General features: G+C 42.4%; 1 protein-coding gene and 2 long non-coding RNA genes across 19 annotated transcripts in view; 1 reads left to right on the top strand and 2 right to left on the bottom strand.

Annotated features, from left to right (window-relative positions):
- STAG2 (STAG2 cohesin complex component) overlaps positions 1-12,646 on the bottom strand; it is a 164,978-nt gene extending 152,332 nt beyond the window's left edge. For 2 of the 17 annotated variants that reach the window (XM_008273043.4, XM_051826895.2), the window contains exon 1: positions 12,277-12,646. The gene's annotated coding sequence lies outside the window, so the exon portion shown is untranslated. Of the gene's footprint in view, positions 1-11,034; positions 11,063-11,284; positions 11,841-12,200 lie in introns of those variants that run through there. The other 15 variants (XM_089323666.1, XM_089323669.1, XM_070066331.1 and 12 more) reach the window with 9 other exon arrangements.
- Positions 11,825-15,299, top strand: part of LOC149119713 (uncharacterized) — a 72,151-nt gene continuing 68,676 nt past the window's right edge. The window contains exon 1 of the long non-coding RNA XR_016228308.1: positions 11,825-11,954. This is a non-coding gene — a long non-coding RNA (uncharacterized LOC149119713). The remainder of the gene's footprint in view (positions 11,955-15,299) is intronic.
- On the bottom strand, positions 13,932-15,069 carry LOC138847505 (uncharacterized). The gene is made up of 2 exons (XR_011385343.2): positions 14,936-15,069; positions 13,932-14,177 (listed from the first exon to the last, which is right to left on the bottom strand). It is a non-coding gene; the product is annotated as an uncharacterized LOC138847505 (long non-coding RNA).

Below are 15,299 nucleotides of genomic sequence, written 5' to 3'. Positions count from 1 at the left end.
CCCAAGGACTTGGGCCATCTTCCATTACTTTTCCAGGCACATTAGCAGGGAGCTGGACCAGAAGTGGAGCAACCAGGACTTGAACCCACACTCCTACATGAAATGCCAGCATCTCATGCCACAGATTAATCCATGGTGCTACAACACCATGTTTCTTAAAAATAAGGATCCTGGGTCTGGCATTGTGGTGAAGCAGGTTAAGCCACTGCTTACGAAACTGGCACCCCATATCAGAGTTTGAGTCCTGGATGCTCAGCATCCTGCAAAATGCACCTGGAAAGGCGGCAGATGACCCAGGTACTTGGGCCCCTACCACCTATGTCAGAAATCTGAATGGAGTTCCTGGCTCCTGACTTCAGCCAGGCCTACCCCTGGATATTGCAGCCATTTGGGACATGAACAAGCAGATAGAGAATTTGTCTCTCCTTTTCTCTCTGTTGCTCTGGCTTTTAAATAAATAAATATATATATATATATATACACTCACATATATATACACACATAGACATACACACACACACACATATATATACATATATACATACACACACACACACTTCTAACAATGAATGAGCTCTTGATAACCTGATGAAATGCACACATGTAGGTCCGGTGCTGTGGTGGAGCAGGTAAAGCTGCCGCCTGCTGCACTGGCATCCCATATGGGCACCAGTTTGAGTCCCAGCTGTCCATCTCCCTGCTAATGTGCCTGGGAAAGCAGCAGAAGATAGTCCAAGTTCTTGAACTCCTGCACCCACGTGGGAGACCCAGAAGAAGCTCCTGGCTTTGGATCAGCCCAGCTCTAGCTATCACAGCTGTTCGGGGAGTTAATCAGTGGTTGGAAGACCCCTCTTTTTCTGCCTCTCCCTCTCTGTAACTCTGCCTTTCAAACAAATACATAAATCTTTCAAAACAAAAATGTACACATGCATTTTGTATATAACTTCAAAGTATTTACAAACCTCCATTATTCCACCATGTACTTCTTTATCTGATCAAAAATGCAGTACTCCTTCAAGCTAATCTTCTCATGATGATTTTGATGAACTAATTAAGAGACTTTAGGGGCCGGCGCTGTGTAGTGGGTTAAGCACCTGCCTGCAGTGCCAGCATCCCATGTGGGCACCGGTTCGAGTCTGGCTGATCCACTTCCGATCCAGCTCCCTGCTGATGGCCTGGGCCCCTGCACCCACATAGGGGACCAGAAAAAAGCTGCTGGCTCCTGGCTTCAGATCAGCCCAGCTTCAGCTATTGTAGCCATCTGGGGACCTCTCTGTCTCTCCCTTTGTCTGTAACTCTGCCTCTCAAGTAAATAAATTAATCTTTAAAAAAAAAAAAAGAGAGAAACTTAAAAAAACTAAATGATGAGAATGGTCATTTAGCCTAGTGCCTCATGGTTAAGATACCCATTTCCCACATCAGACCTGGCTCTAGCTCTGCTCAAACTCCAAGTTCCGAAGTTCCTACTAAAGCTCCCATCACCTTGGAAGGAAGTAGTGATGGATCAATAAATTGGGTTCCAGTCCCCCACATTAGAGACCTGTAGCAGAATTCCCAGCTTCAGATCATCCCTGCTGTCTCAAGCATTTGGAGGGTGAAACAGAGGTTTTTCTTTTTTTTCTTGGAGGGGGAGTCCGTTCTTTTGTGTGGGTTCTCTCCCCTTGCCTCTCATATAAATAAAGCTTAAGAAAAAGAAGAGGGGTGGGCATTGTAGCACAAAGGGTTAAGCTGTGCTTATTAGGAAACCTACATCCCACATCAGAGTGCTGGCTCCTGGCTTTGTTCTAGCATAGCCCTGGCTGTTGGCAGATATTTGGGAAGTGAACCAACAGATGGAAGACATCTCTCTCTCTTTCTCCCTCCCTGTCACCCTGCCTTTCAAATAAATAACTCTTTTTAAAAACAGAAAAAGACAGTAACATCAAAAAAAAAAAAAAACTTCCAAAAATGAACTAGCCAGATGAGAAAACAAATTGCTCAATGAAGGCTGATGCCGCAGTTCACTAGGCTAATCCTCCGCCTTGTGGCACCAGCACACAGGGTTCTAGTCCCGGTCGGGGCGCCGGATTCTGTCCCGGTTGCCCCTCTTCCAGGCCAGCTCTCTGCTGTGGCCAGGGAGTGCAGTGGAGGATGGCCCAAGTCCTTGGGCCCTACACCCCATGGGAGACCAGGAAAAGCACCTGGCTCCTGCCATCGGATCAGCGCGGTGCGCCGGCCGCAGCGCACCGGCCGCGGCAGCCATTGGAGGGTGAACCAACGGCAGAAGGAAGACCTTTCTCTCTGTCTCTCTCACTGTCCACTCTGCCTGTCAAAAAAAATTGCTCAATGAAATATTAAAATGGCCAAATATGAGAAATACGAGTGCAGAAAAAACCTGGAAGTCATCTTATGATCAGATCTCCACCACTCATTCCCACTCAGGAAAGGAAAAAAAATCTTAGTTTGCAACATGGGTGACTCACAAATGTGTTAAAATCATTTCTCTTCATTAGAATTCACCTTCATTAAATCTGAGAGGAGTAAAGAAGGGAACCACAAACAGGCCAGACATGCAAATTAACTGTAAAAAGTCATAAATTAAAAGGACTATTATTTTGGGAAATAACATATGAATCTCTACAAGACTTAGCTCTCAAATTATGTTAGAGTCAGTTGAACTTCAGATAAATCTCTAAATTCAACTTTTTTTTCCCTTTCTAATATTATTTCTTAATCACAAAATTGTTTCTCCTCTCAGCTGACTTCACAGAAGAAATTTTCCTTGGAAGAATCCCCATGAAGAATCATACAATCCACATTTCCTACTAGCAAAATGTAAAGGGAGACTGTGTAACAGAAATAAACTTAAATGTAGTTATTTTGGAGTAGCCTTTGTTTTTGTTACTGTAGTGAACCTTAGGGAAGTTGCTTTTCAACATCAAGACATATAATCACCCCAGTCTAACAGTCACTTGAAATAACCCAAGTGGAAATTCTCCTGGGTTTTAAAAAACACTGTATCTTGTCTTTTACTACTAACCCTGTACCAATAAAAACTCCCCCAAAAGAGAAAAGTAAACAAACTCACTCTCAGATTATGACTATTTAAAGTAACTTAAATCACTTTCATGCCCACAGAAATCTCTGTAGGGGCTTCCAATCCCTTCTTACCACTTACTAATTGGGCAAGTTACTCAGCCTTCCTAGGCTTCGGTTTCCCTCTTCTCAAAAAGTGGTATTAATTAGGGTCATCATACATCCTACTTTCTCTGGAATAGTCCTAGTTTACAGTTTATGCTATTATCCCAGCAAGCAATCCAGTTAGGTGCCTCCCCCTTTCACTCTCAAAGTATCCTGGGGGCCGGCACTGTGGCAAAGCCGTAAAGCCGCCGCCTGCAGTGCATACATCCCATATGGACACCGGATCAAGTCCCGGCTACTCCTCCTTGGATCCAGCTCTCTGCTATAGTCTGGGAAAGCAGTGGAAGATGGCCCTACTCCTTGGGCCCCTGCACCCTCACGGGAGACCCAGAAGAAGCTCCTGGCTCCTGGCTTTGGACTGGCTCAGCTCCAGCTATTGTGGCCATCTGGGGAGTGAACCATCGAATGGAAGACCTCTCTCTCTCTCTCTCTCTTTCTATCTCCTCCCCGCCCCCCGCCTCTGCCTCTCTGTAGCTCTGCCTTTACAATAAATAAGTTAATCTTAAAAAAAAAAAGTATCCTGGTTTGAGCAATAAATCACATGGCCATCCTACCTCATTGGGCTATGAAGGCTAAGTGAACTAAAACATACAAAACACTTGAAAGGCTGTCTAGCATACAGAAAAAGTTCAGTTAGTACATGGGTACTTCAAAAAGTTCATAGAAAATTTGAATTAGAAATTTGGATTTATTTTGTTGCAAAATTTTTTTTCAGAATACAAGGAAAATGTGTATTGGGAAAAACTGCATGGATTTCAAAACTGATTTTTATACTAGAATAAATGCATACTTTTAATTTCACTTTTCCATAAACTTTTTGAATTACTCATTAGCTATTGTGAGTCACTGTCAATGACTTTTTATAAAAGATTCTGTACCATACAATTAACAGTACTCCCACAATATTCTTTTTTACAAATGAAATTATGCATTTGATTTCCCATACTCAAATGGAACAACTAAGCACTAACTGCCTGAAATCAAAACTAACCAATTCATCCCACAGAGATGGCAGCATCATTATTTTCATTCACACTATCATACATAAATTTTAAAACAGGTTATCTTATGATTACTAGAAGTAAAGTAACAGGAAAAGTGAAACTGTTTAGTGCCAAACCAAGTGCCTTAATATTCTAACAGTCCTTCTTAACCAGGGTTCCTCATGTTAACAATAGAGCTCAGAAAACTATTTCCTGAATTCTCCCAACGATAGTACCCAACTATCTTTCAAGATGCACAGATGAGAAAGTGATTCATTATACACAATAAATGTAATCTGTTATGGTACACCAGTTGATATTCTTGGAATACAAAGGAGAAAATATGGATGAAAAGACTCAATATTGAACACATAGTCTGAGTAGAAGATTGCTTTCTATCACCTGGAAAAATTTCTACATACAGGATGAAGCTTAACGAAATGATCAAGATAAAATATATAAACTTACTTCTAAAAGTATCAACATACATCATCACTTTCATCTCTCTCCACTAATTTATCTTAGTTCAAAAATTGAACATTCAGTATTCTTTCAGATGAGGAAAAACCCTAGTTACAGTATATGAAAAGCAGGAAGAAAAAAGAACAAGAGGAAAGAAAACTGAGACCAAGATACTGATCACTAATGAACTTAAATCGGCCTTGATATTAACTACCTAATAAAAATAAAAACTAGAAAAGGTCATAAACTAATAGATGAACTAAAAAAGAAAGCAGAAGCAAAGAAAAGATATTAACAAAAGGAAAGAGTAATTTTTAAGGTATCATTAAATAATAGAAAACATCACCCTACAAAACCAGAGTCGTCCACTGCTAGGTTAGTCTAAATTTTTATTTCAAATCTAACTACTCAATAAACAAGCTATAGGACTGGGGAACTATTCTCAGACACATTTAACTACTATTTTAGATAGGGCATAAAACGATAGAGAAGAAAATCCGTGGAAACCATTCTATACACCATACTATAACCCCTCTCAATGTAAAGAATTCTAACACATTATCCCACAGGCACTAATGAGCATACACAAAACCAAAGCTGAGATTTATTTCAATTATTTTGGCCATTAGTATACCAGATGATATGAACCTTTTATCTGGCAGCAATACATCTTCACTAAGCAAAAAAAAAAATCTATATTTACCTTGCACTCTATACAAAATATTTTTTAAAATATTAAAACTGTGATGCCTGCCTGCTTTCCAGTTACAGATAGCCAAAGACTTAAGCAGATAAGGAAACAAATGAGCTTAACAAGAAAGCGCCAACATTTTGAGGCTAGGCTAATCCAAATATGACTTGGAACAAGTCATTTGCTCTCTGAGAGCCTCAAGCCCCTCATCTGTAAAATGATAAGGACCACCTAGCATGCAAGGTAATTGAGGAGATGAAAAAATTCATGTTAAAACACAGTCTTGGCATTGGAAAGGCATTCAAATTAGGTTTCATAGAATACCTCTGGTTTCACAAACTTACAGGCCAAATTTTATTACAATAAATACTAATCTCACAAAAATGTAAACAGGACTTACTTCTTCCCCCCATCAAACAAGGTCCAGAATTTAAACTACTTGTTTCTTAGTAAAGGAATTTTACCTTAGAGTTGTAAAGTTTTTCAGAGTTCTAGTCATGTGTTTTTCAAGCAACATAATAAAAAAAGAGCAGATCATTGATAATTCATCTTCTCTTTCTTTGGCATAAAGAGTGTAAAAAAATTTAATAATATCAATTTACACTAACCCTATATAAAGATGTCTTGGTATCTACTGGTTAGTACCAAAGAACTGCAGATGGCATATATTAAAAATATAATTCAGGTAGATTTCCACAGCTTCTAAAAATGTATAGATTTCTAAAATGTACAAAGCAACATCACTTACACAGAAGAGATGATTTGATTAAATTAAAGTGAAGCGGTGCAAGGAGCTAAAAAGTCAGTTTGACAATTTTGTTTTCTTAGATCTTTGCCAAACAGAACATGCAAAAACCATCACTTATGATAACTGGAGATAAAAAGAATTATTATATGGCCAGTATTGTGGCATAGCAGATTAAAGCCACTGCCAGCAACACTGGCATACCATATAGGTGCCAGTTCAAGTCCAGTTGCTCCACTTCCAATCCAGCTCCATGCTTAATGAGCCTGGGAAAGCAGAAGATTGTCTAAGTACTAGCGGCCTGCCACCAAAGTGGGAGATCCAGATGAAGCTCCTGGTTTCAGCCTGGACCAGCCCGGGCTATTGTAGCCATCTAGGGAGTGAACCAGCAGATGGAAGATCTCTCTGTATGCCCGTGTCTGTCCGTCTTTCTTTCTCTGTAACTCAGCCTTCCAAATAAATAAGTAAATCTTTAAAAAATAATTTAGGGGGTCAGTGCTGTGGCATAGTAAGTAAAACCACCATCTGCGGCTCTGGCATCTCATGTGGGCGCAGGTTCGAGTCCCAGCTGCTCCACTTCCAATGCAGCTCCCTGCTAATGGGCCTGGGAAAGCAGAAGATGGCCCAAGTACTTGGGCCCCTGTACCCACTTGGGAGATCCGAAAGAAGCTCCTTGCTCCTGGCTTCAGATCAGCCCAGCTCCAGCTGTTGCAGCCATTTGGGGAGTGAACCAGGGATTGGAAGATCTCTGTCTCTGCAACTCTAACTTTCAAATAAATAAATAAAGCTTTTCAAAAAGTTTAAAAAGTACATTTTTTAAAAAACTATTATTCGAAAAAAGTACTGAACCACAAATGAAAAGCCCTAAACATTTTAAACACAGAAAATTACAAAAGAAAAATATCAAGAAGTTCTAAAATCACCTGTGTTAAGTTTCTTCTACTCTCCATCAAGTAACCACATTTTACTGTATACTAATGCTATCCATAGCTAAAAATTTCCCTTTCTTTCTTTTCTCTCCAACTTCCAAAACAGTGTTTCACTGAAAATAGTAAAAAAATTATTTTATTTATTTTAAAGGCAGAATGACACACATACAGACACACACAGAGCAAGAAGAAAGAGTCTGCATCTATCTGTTCACTCCCTAAATGGCTCCAACAGCCAAGGCTAGACAAGGCCAAAGCCAGGAGTCAGAAACTCCATCCAGGTCTCCCAGATGGATGACAGGGCACTATCTTCTGTTGCCATCCTGGGTGCATTAGCAGGAAAAATGATCAGAAATTCAACCAGCACTTTGATATGGGATGTATGGGATGCTGATGTTGCAAGTGGTAGCTTAACCCACTTTACTTACACCACAAGTCAGCCCCTGTAAATTTTAATTTAATGTAATTTAATTTAAACTTTAAGTTCAAAAGTTAACATACAGCATCAAAAACTGAAGTTTTCCAATCTATTATAAAAAACCCAAAGCAAAAAGAATATGCTATTCACTGTTTACTATCTTCCCACACATGACTGTGGGTGGTATCAATTAAACATGCAGAACATTAAGAATTACTAAACTGTCCAGGGCATATTTTCACATCTGACCCTATATTCCCAGAGGAATAGATTTAACCCTGAGCCTGCCGCCCACTCCACCCCACTCTTTATAATTCAAAGGTCCTCAAAGGACCACAGAAGTCAGTAAGGTTGAAAAAGAATACAATGAAAAAGAAATGTAGAGTTTAATTTCATTAAAATTTTGGATGTTTGACCTATAAAATCTTAGCTAAATAAACTTCAAAGTTACCAAACTCATGAATTGTTGGTCTAGTAGTTTAGCTTATTGCCTTACCACAATAAATCTGATATCACAATCTCACTTTTTACTTAATAATTTGCATATGAATAGAAATGTGAAATATGTGACCTGTCTTCCTTGAATATCCTTCTAAAGCTAAAATTTTGAGTATGAAAATATACAGGCTAATATTAACAATTATGAAACATATTTGCTCCCAGACCTTAGTGAAATTTTGTTATAATAATTATTAAGGAACAAACACACTTTATCAAACATAAAAACTAAATGCCTGCTATTTTAGATTCCTCCAGAACTTCAATATATATTCAAAAATACATCTCATAGGGAAAAAATAAACCCAACAATGAACAATACAAAATTGCAAAACATAAGGTACTTACTTAAAAGAATATAGGCACACTTCATGAACACACAATTAAGACTGAGTGTTTTCATTGCAAAGCACTTTTACTACTGATGGGTAATGGTCAGAACATTCTTAATAGAAAATACTAAAACACTTTACATATCAATTTTAACTAGTTACAGCACCAGATCGGTTGAGGGGGTGTCAAGTAATTTTAAATGTAAGCATTCATTTTCATATCAGCTTAAAAAAAAAAAAACCGTTCCACCCTCCCTGCCAGTCTCTGATATCTTAGAATACTACAGTTAATTAACAGTGGGAAGGAATGGTTAATAAGTACACTCCCTTTGCAATCCACTTCTCTACCCAGTCATTAAACATCAAATATTGAAAGTGAATTCAGTTACCTATCTCCCTACCAGGAATTCTCCCCGCGACACCCCAACCCCTTCCACTGTCAAGACAACTGCCAAAGCCCCTATTAATAGTAAATCCCTTTAACTCCAACTTGGTGATATAGACCCCAAACAGAATTTACAAAATTTGCAAATGGAATTTTTCTCTTCTCAAAGAATTAAAAAGGAAACTAGAAGTAGAGCACATGCAGACTAAGTCACATTTAAAGTTCAAGCAACTTATAAACATTTAAGGTGCTTGTTCTATACTGGTTCAGCTTATACTACTTTTGTGAAACTTTGTTTGCAAGGCATTGTTTAATTACTTTTACCCAAGGTGAGTTTCCTATACAAATAATTTTGATTTGTAAATATAGAGTCAAATCTTTACACCAAGACTCTAAGACAATTTGGAAATTTTTCTTCAAAAAATTTTCTTCGTGGAAATTTTCAAGTACACACAAAAGTATAGAATAGTAACAATGAGACCTGTGTACATCTATCTACAATAATCAACTCAAGGCAACTTTTGTTTCACTTCTACCTCCTACACACTCCTTTCCCTATCATCTTCAATAATTATTAAAAGGAAGACATGGTGCTCAATAAGTACACTGAGAAAACCCCTAAGCACAGAAATGTATCAAATCCTATGAAATTGGTTAAGTCCAATAATTTGATTATACCGCCACCCAACATAACTCTTTGATAGATGATAAATTCAGGAATTTTTGTTAAAAATAATAAGTCCTTAAGAAATTTAACAAAGTCCAAAAAAACCCAAAGGACACGTTTAAATTCATATATAAAAGAACAAGAATATGTGATGAAAATGAACTTAAACATCTGCAATTAGCTTGCATTCACATAGCACCTTAGCTCAAAACGAAAAAAAAAACTATTTAACATAATGTGTCATAAAATTACAATTCAACCACTTGAAAAACCGCTGAACACTTATGCCTTAACTGGTCCTTCTGATCCCTAATTATAGATTGATATCAATGTGGAAAGAAAACCAGGCATTTTAACCTAAGTGGTTTTAAACGTTCAAAATTAACCCCACTGTTCATTGGAAAATATATGAAAGCCAAGTCTAAACTACCTGAATTGTATGTCATTAAACAGAAATGTATCCACTTCCCAGGGCCGTTTTCTTTTAAAAAAATAATAAGTTCACATATACCCTTAAATGCAACGCGCTAGGCTACAGACAGAATTAGGAGACCGCCTCCTGCTTTCGCTCCTAACCAATACGCAGAGAGAGAAGGTTGGCAGGAAAGTGCAGCGAGGACAGTAACAAACACCAGCAGCTCCCGAGCAGGCCCTGCTAGAGCCAGGAATGACGCACTTCGGTAACCCGACTCTTTCTCCCCTGCACCCCCGCCTCCAGCAGCGGTGCTGACACCGCCAACAGCCCGGAGTAGGAAAAAAGACAACAGAAAAAAAAAGGCAGAGGTTGGACCGCACCAGGTTTCATCAAGAAACCTCGATTATTCCTCTTTCGACACTAACCACTAGGACTAAACAGGAAAAGAAGCTTCGTGCTTAAGCAAGTCCCATCATGGTGGTTTAAGAGTCACTAAATTAAGCTGATAATGAGTCCAATCCACAGAGACAAATACAGGGTGTGGCTGCTGTGAAACACGGCGGTCCGTGGGAGACAAGGGGTACGGAATTTACACTCCAGTGTGAAGGGAAGACGGGGCTTGACGGGGGGGTGGGGTGAGGCGGCCCGCGCATTTTAAGGAACCATTGCAAAGCAACACAAGCTTCTCCTTGACTTAAACCTAACCCTACAGGATCAAAAGTTTCTAACAGATCGCATGGAAGCCCTAGATAACCATTTAATCAGACACCATGACCCTCAATTTCAAAACTACATCCAAGAGAAAGGAGGAGGGAGAGGGGAAGGGGGGTGCTGGGCAACAACATAAAAAAACATTCTAGGCCACGGAGGAGAAAGTCTCACAGACTGGATGAAACTACTAATGCAATATTAAACATTTCAGCCGAACACCGAAGCCCCGAAAATCACACGAGAGCCCATTACTGTTAAGGTTTAAAAATAAAATGACACATACACCAAGGGGGAGCGGAAAGTAAATGTCGAAACTACAGCGCTTTATAAAAAACTAAAGGCAAAACAAGACATTCTCGCGACGAGATGGGGGGGAGAATGGGCCGAAATCAACAATACGTTTACGATTCTAGGCCAGAAGAAAATGGGAACGGGGCTCAAAGTTTTGCGGAACTACTTGATGCTGTTTCCCACACCTTCTCTCTCCCATGGCCCATCCGACCCTTTTGCGTCCTAAAATTGCCGGCCACAGATCTCCAGGATACGTGATCGAAGAAAAAGAAAGTCGACCCCAAGCAAGAATAAAAGTGTGGAGGGAAAAAGCAGAAGGCTGCCTACCTGGGGCAAGGATCAGCTCAGTTCGTGCCTTGAGAAAGACAGTGCGGGTGGGGGTGGGAATGAAAAGCAGCACTAAAACTAAAACAAAAGTGGCGCCAAAACCCCCCAACAAACAGCCTTCCACTCCCGCCCTTCCCCCCTCCGCCCATGCCAGGCAGGCAGGGCCCCCTTCGGGGCAAGGTCTGCGCGCGGGGGCCAACACCGCCAGACCCCAACCGATTTCGAAAATTGGTGCCCTAAGAAAACTGACCGAAGTCGGGCCTCGGAAGGGATGGAGAGATCGATGCCAACCGCTTTCCCAAGCAGTTCCCCCACCACGCGCTGGAGATGATGGGGCGGGGGAGAAGCAGAGGGGCCCGTCACATGAATGTTGTTCCCTCTCTAGGAAGGGAGGAAGAGAGGGAGGGAGGGGACGGAGAGGAGGGAGGAGGGGAAGGGAGAAGGGAGGGGGCACGAGGGAGGGGTGTGATCCGAGTAGATTTTCCCTCGCCTCCCTCGGTCCGAGGCCCAAATATACACAACTGAGCCTCCTCTTTCTCCCCTCCCCCCTAGGTTCCCAGCACCACCATTTTGCTCTCCTCCTTCCCCTCGCCACAGTACCGCGCTCTCCCCCACCCCAGCCACAGCCTCCCCGGCTGGCCTCCCCCGACTACGGCTCGCACCCCACCCCACCTCCAGTTTTGGCTCTCCGAGGCTTAAGAGCCTGCCGGAGAAAAGGAACCTAAATCTACTGCCACACAGAGAAGCGGAGCCTCCATCTTGCGCTGCTCCGCGTTCTCCATTTTGGGCCACCCTTGGGGGGGGGGGTCCTCCGTAGAGGCCCCGAGGGAGAGTTGGGCGAGGGAAGGAAGAGAAAAGCTTCAGCGAGGGTAGTCGAAAAAGAAGAGTCCTGCCGTAGAAAGCCACTCTAGGAGTAGGAGGTAGGGAGGAAGGGGGCTGGAAGTTCCTCGGAAGTGTCGGGGTAGCGACTTGAGGGGAGAGGGCAGAAAGGAGGGCTGGGGGTGTTGCGAGGGCGAGGAAGAGTCTCCCCGCCGGGACTCAGCCGCCCGCTTCATGGCTGCCCCCCAGGGGAGCCAAGGAAGCAGAGGCGAAATGAAATGGCAACAGAGTGCCCAGCCTCTTTCCCTCCCAACTCCTCTGTCTCGCCCTGTTTCAACCACACACACCTCACGGTGGGCCCCGCGCCCTCCGGGTGCCCCTCCAAACTTCTAGAAGCTTCGCCTCCGCCATTTTATAACTTACCTCCCCCCTCAGCGTACACAGAGGCAGCAACGAGACTGTTCGCCTCCCCCACTCCTTCCTTCTTTCTCAGGCCGGGGGCTTCTTCACCCCTGGGCTGGTACAAGATTTTTTCCCCTTCCTCTTCTTTACACCCTCGAATTCTACTCAGGGACGGAAGCTCCCGCGGTTCTAGAGCGGTGGGGGGTTTTGAAAGTGGCGGTCGGATCCGGCGGGTTTTTTTTTTTTTTCTTTTTCTTTTTTTTTTTTTTTTTTTTTTTTGGTGGCGCTTCGGGATTGTTTGGGGTGTTCGCTCTTCGGCGACTTGGAGGCGAATGGAACGCGCAGGCGCCATCTGTCGGCCACGAACCCGCGCCCGGCTCCCGTTGGGAGGGAGTGGCATCTAGCGGCAGAGAGCGGGCACTGCAACGCTTGGCCCCTGGCCCTCCCACCCAGCGTCCTCCTCCAATCATCAACCAATCGTGGCCGACTGACTCCCGGGTTCAGCGTCTCCGACGCCGGCTGCAAACGAGGCGCCCGCAGGGGCGCGCCGCCGAGTGGGGTAAACAAGGTGCCGTGCCCGCGCCCGACTTACTCATTGGTTTGGCCGCGCTTCCGCGGCGGACCGCGGTTCCTCGGTCTTAACTAGGGGCTGGCGGGGGTTCAGGGGGGAAGGGGCTGGCGGGGGCCGGGGGAGGGTCGAGGGACGGGCGGTAGAGATGGTGCTGCGGAGTCTTGGGCCGTGGGAATTCGGAAGTTGGACTCGCTCAGGGACTGGTTCTGCTGGCCCCCCCGCCCTCGCGCAGCCACAAGGTAGCAGCCCAGGCGGGCATCACCCTCCCAAGTCCCCTTTTGTGACATGCCCCGGCGAGGGCCCTGCAGCCCTAGGTCCGGACCTTCGCTTCTCCCTGCACCTTACCCCGTCCCACTAAAAACGCAACTCGTTCAACTCTAGCACCTGACCCTAAAGCGGTTTAACGGGGATTGGGAGGTGGTAGTTTGGGGTTTTGTTTGCTTTTTGCTTTGACTGTGACGAGAATTCGAGCAATCAGACCTAGCATTGTAGCGAAAAAAAAATTTTTTTTTCCCTTTACAACCTACTACTCCTGTTTGGAGAAAACGTGGTTTCTAACCCCCAGGGCGCTTAGGAGACTGGGAATTGGGCTACTAGGCTAGGCCGGTTGCTCCACCGATTTCTGGACACTCCGGACGGAGGAGGAGACAGGACAGGGTGAAGTGGTGGAAAATCGCAGTTTGGGCAAAAGGAGTGAGGGGGACCTACCGCGTCTTCCGCGCCTCCCCCGCCTTTCCACCGCCCTGCTGGAAACGTGGCTGGGGGTGGCATGGCGACATCCTTAGGCACTTAGGTTCCTAATCCTGCCTCCCCAGCCCTCCCCCAAAAATAAAGTAGGAAAGGACCTTTTCTACTCCTCAGCTCCTGTTAGCTCAAGTCTTTATTACGTTGATTTTTTTGTTTGCTTGTTTCGAATCCAATGTACTGGACCTTTGACCTCCAGGAGCTCTCCACGCAGGGGAAAAAACTCGGGAAGGGCCTGTCCCTTCGGAAGCCTGCTTTTCCTAGGACAGAAAGAGGTGACCTATTAAAGTGTCCACTGCTGTTACCGAAGTTCTTAGACTCAGAGTAGCGTTGGGTTAAGAACTTTCTAGTCCTCTCCAAATTTTTTGGTTAAATTAATTCTTTAATATTAAGTTGTAGTATCACTTTCAATTAGAAGAAGAGGAATAAAACAATGTTTAATAACAAGACACATTTTCCAAATGAATAGTAGGAGCCCTATGGTAAATCCAACGCGGCAACTAAAGCATTCGTAATGCAATGTAATGATTATTTTCCTTAACGTGTATTCCCTCCACGGCTGTGTCTTAGTTTATCTCCCGTCCTCTCTGCTTGTTGGCCCTTTTTCCTGCAAGTTAAAAAAAAAGATCCCATTATATTTAATCAACTGAACAATAAAAGTTAAACAAAAACATCTAAATAACAATAACAAGAAATAAAGTCAGACATTTTTACTTAGCTCTAAAGCTTTGGGCATTGGAATACTATTCAAAATAAATTTCCATTTCTTTTATAGACCATCTTTGGTAGAATGTTATACAGTTTTTAATAGATTCAAGTTACAGAATGCTGCAGCTAGAACATTAAATACGGAGTAGTGGAAAATTTGCAGAGTTACATAAGTTAATGCGAAATTCCACTTGAAGTAATAGAAAAATTGGGCCGTGTACCAAACCATTTTACATTAATTTAGTTCAATTGTGCCAATTTAATATCAATTGATACTAAATAATTTCCTGTTTCAGTATTAGATGAAAACTACGGATTTTCTGATCCAAACATCACATTTATAGCGCATGGTGCAGTTTTTCATGTATTTTATGAATTTATGTTCTTATTTAATTGTATAGCAACTAAGACCTGACACAGTTTTATGCTTTGAACAAAATTAAAAACTTCCTCTGTTTAGTAAACTTGCTTTTATTTTGTGAAAAATACCACTGAAGATTAATCACTGTAACTGGTATAACATCAGAAATAAGGTTAGCAGCAAATTGATACTGACATTCAGAAATGTTTCACAATAGCCCCCTCTCCACTAGAGTTCATTCAAAATATTTTTTATCAAGCCTTCAATTTATGCACATCACAGGGCTATCTATGTACCTCATTCCTGTGTTGCGTTTCTTTCATCCAGTACTGAAGACCAGAAGAGTTGACCCTTCAAATCTGAGGACAATGTGAGAAAATGCTATTAAATGACATATATAACTGATATAAGAATACTTGTCACATGTCCATGACATATGGTTGTAATTGGAGGAGCGTATGTATAGTTACAACTGAGGAGCATTTAGTACCATGTAAAGTACAAGACAGTATTTGATGCAAAAATATTCCAGTCAATAGAAGTACATACTTCCCAGTGTAGTAAAGAGATTTCTCCAGGTTTACCATGGTCTAAATAAAACATCTCACAATTCTTTTTGCTCTGATCCTGTGAAAATAGCAGCAAACTTCTGATTGTAAG

Source organism: Oryctolagus cuniculus, chromosome X (assembly GCF_051225735.1).
Source record: "Oryctolagus cuniculus isolate XC-2025 breed Fujian yellow rabbit chromosome X, ASM5122573v1, whole genome shotgun sequence".
Lineage (NCBI taxonomy): Eukaryota > Metazoa > Chordata > Mammalia > Lagomorpha > Leporidae > Oryctolagus > Oryctolagus cuniculus.
Note: the sequence above shows the minus strand (reverse complement) of the source record. Positions and strands in the feature narration are given on the sequence as shown.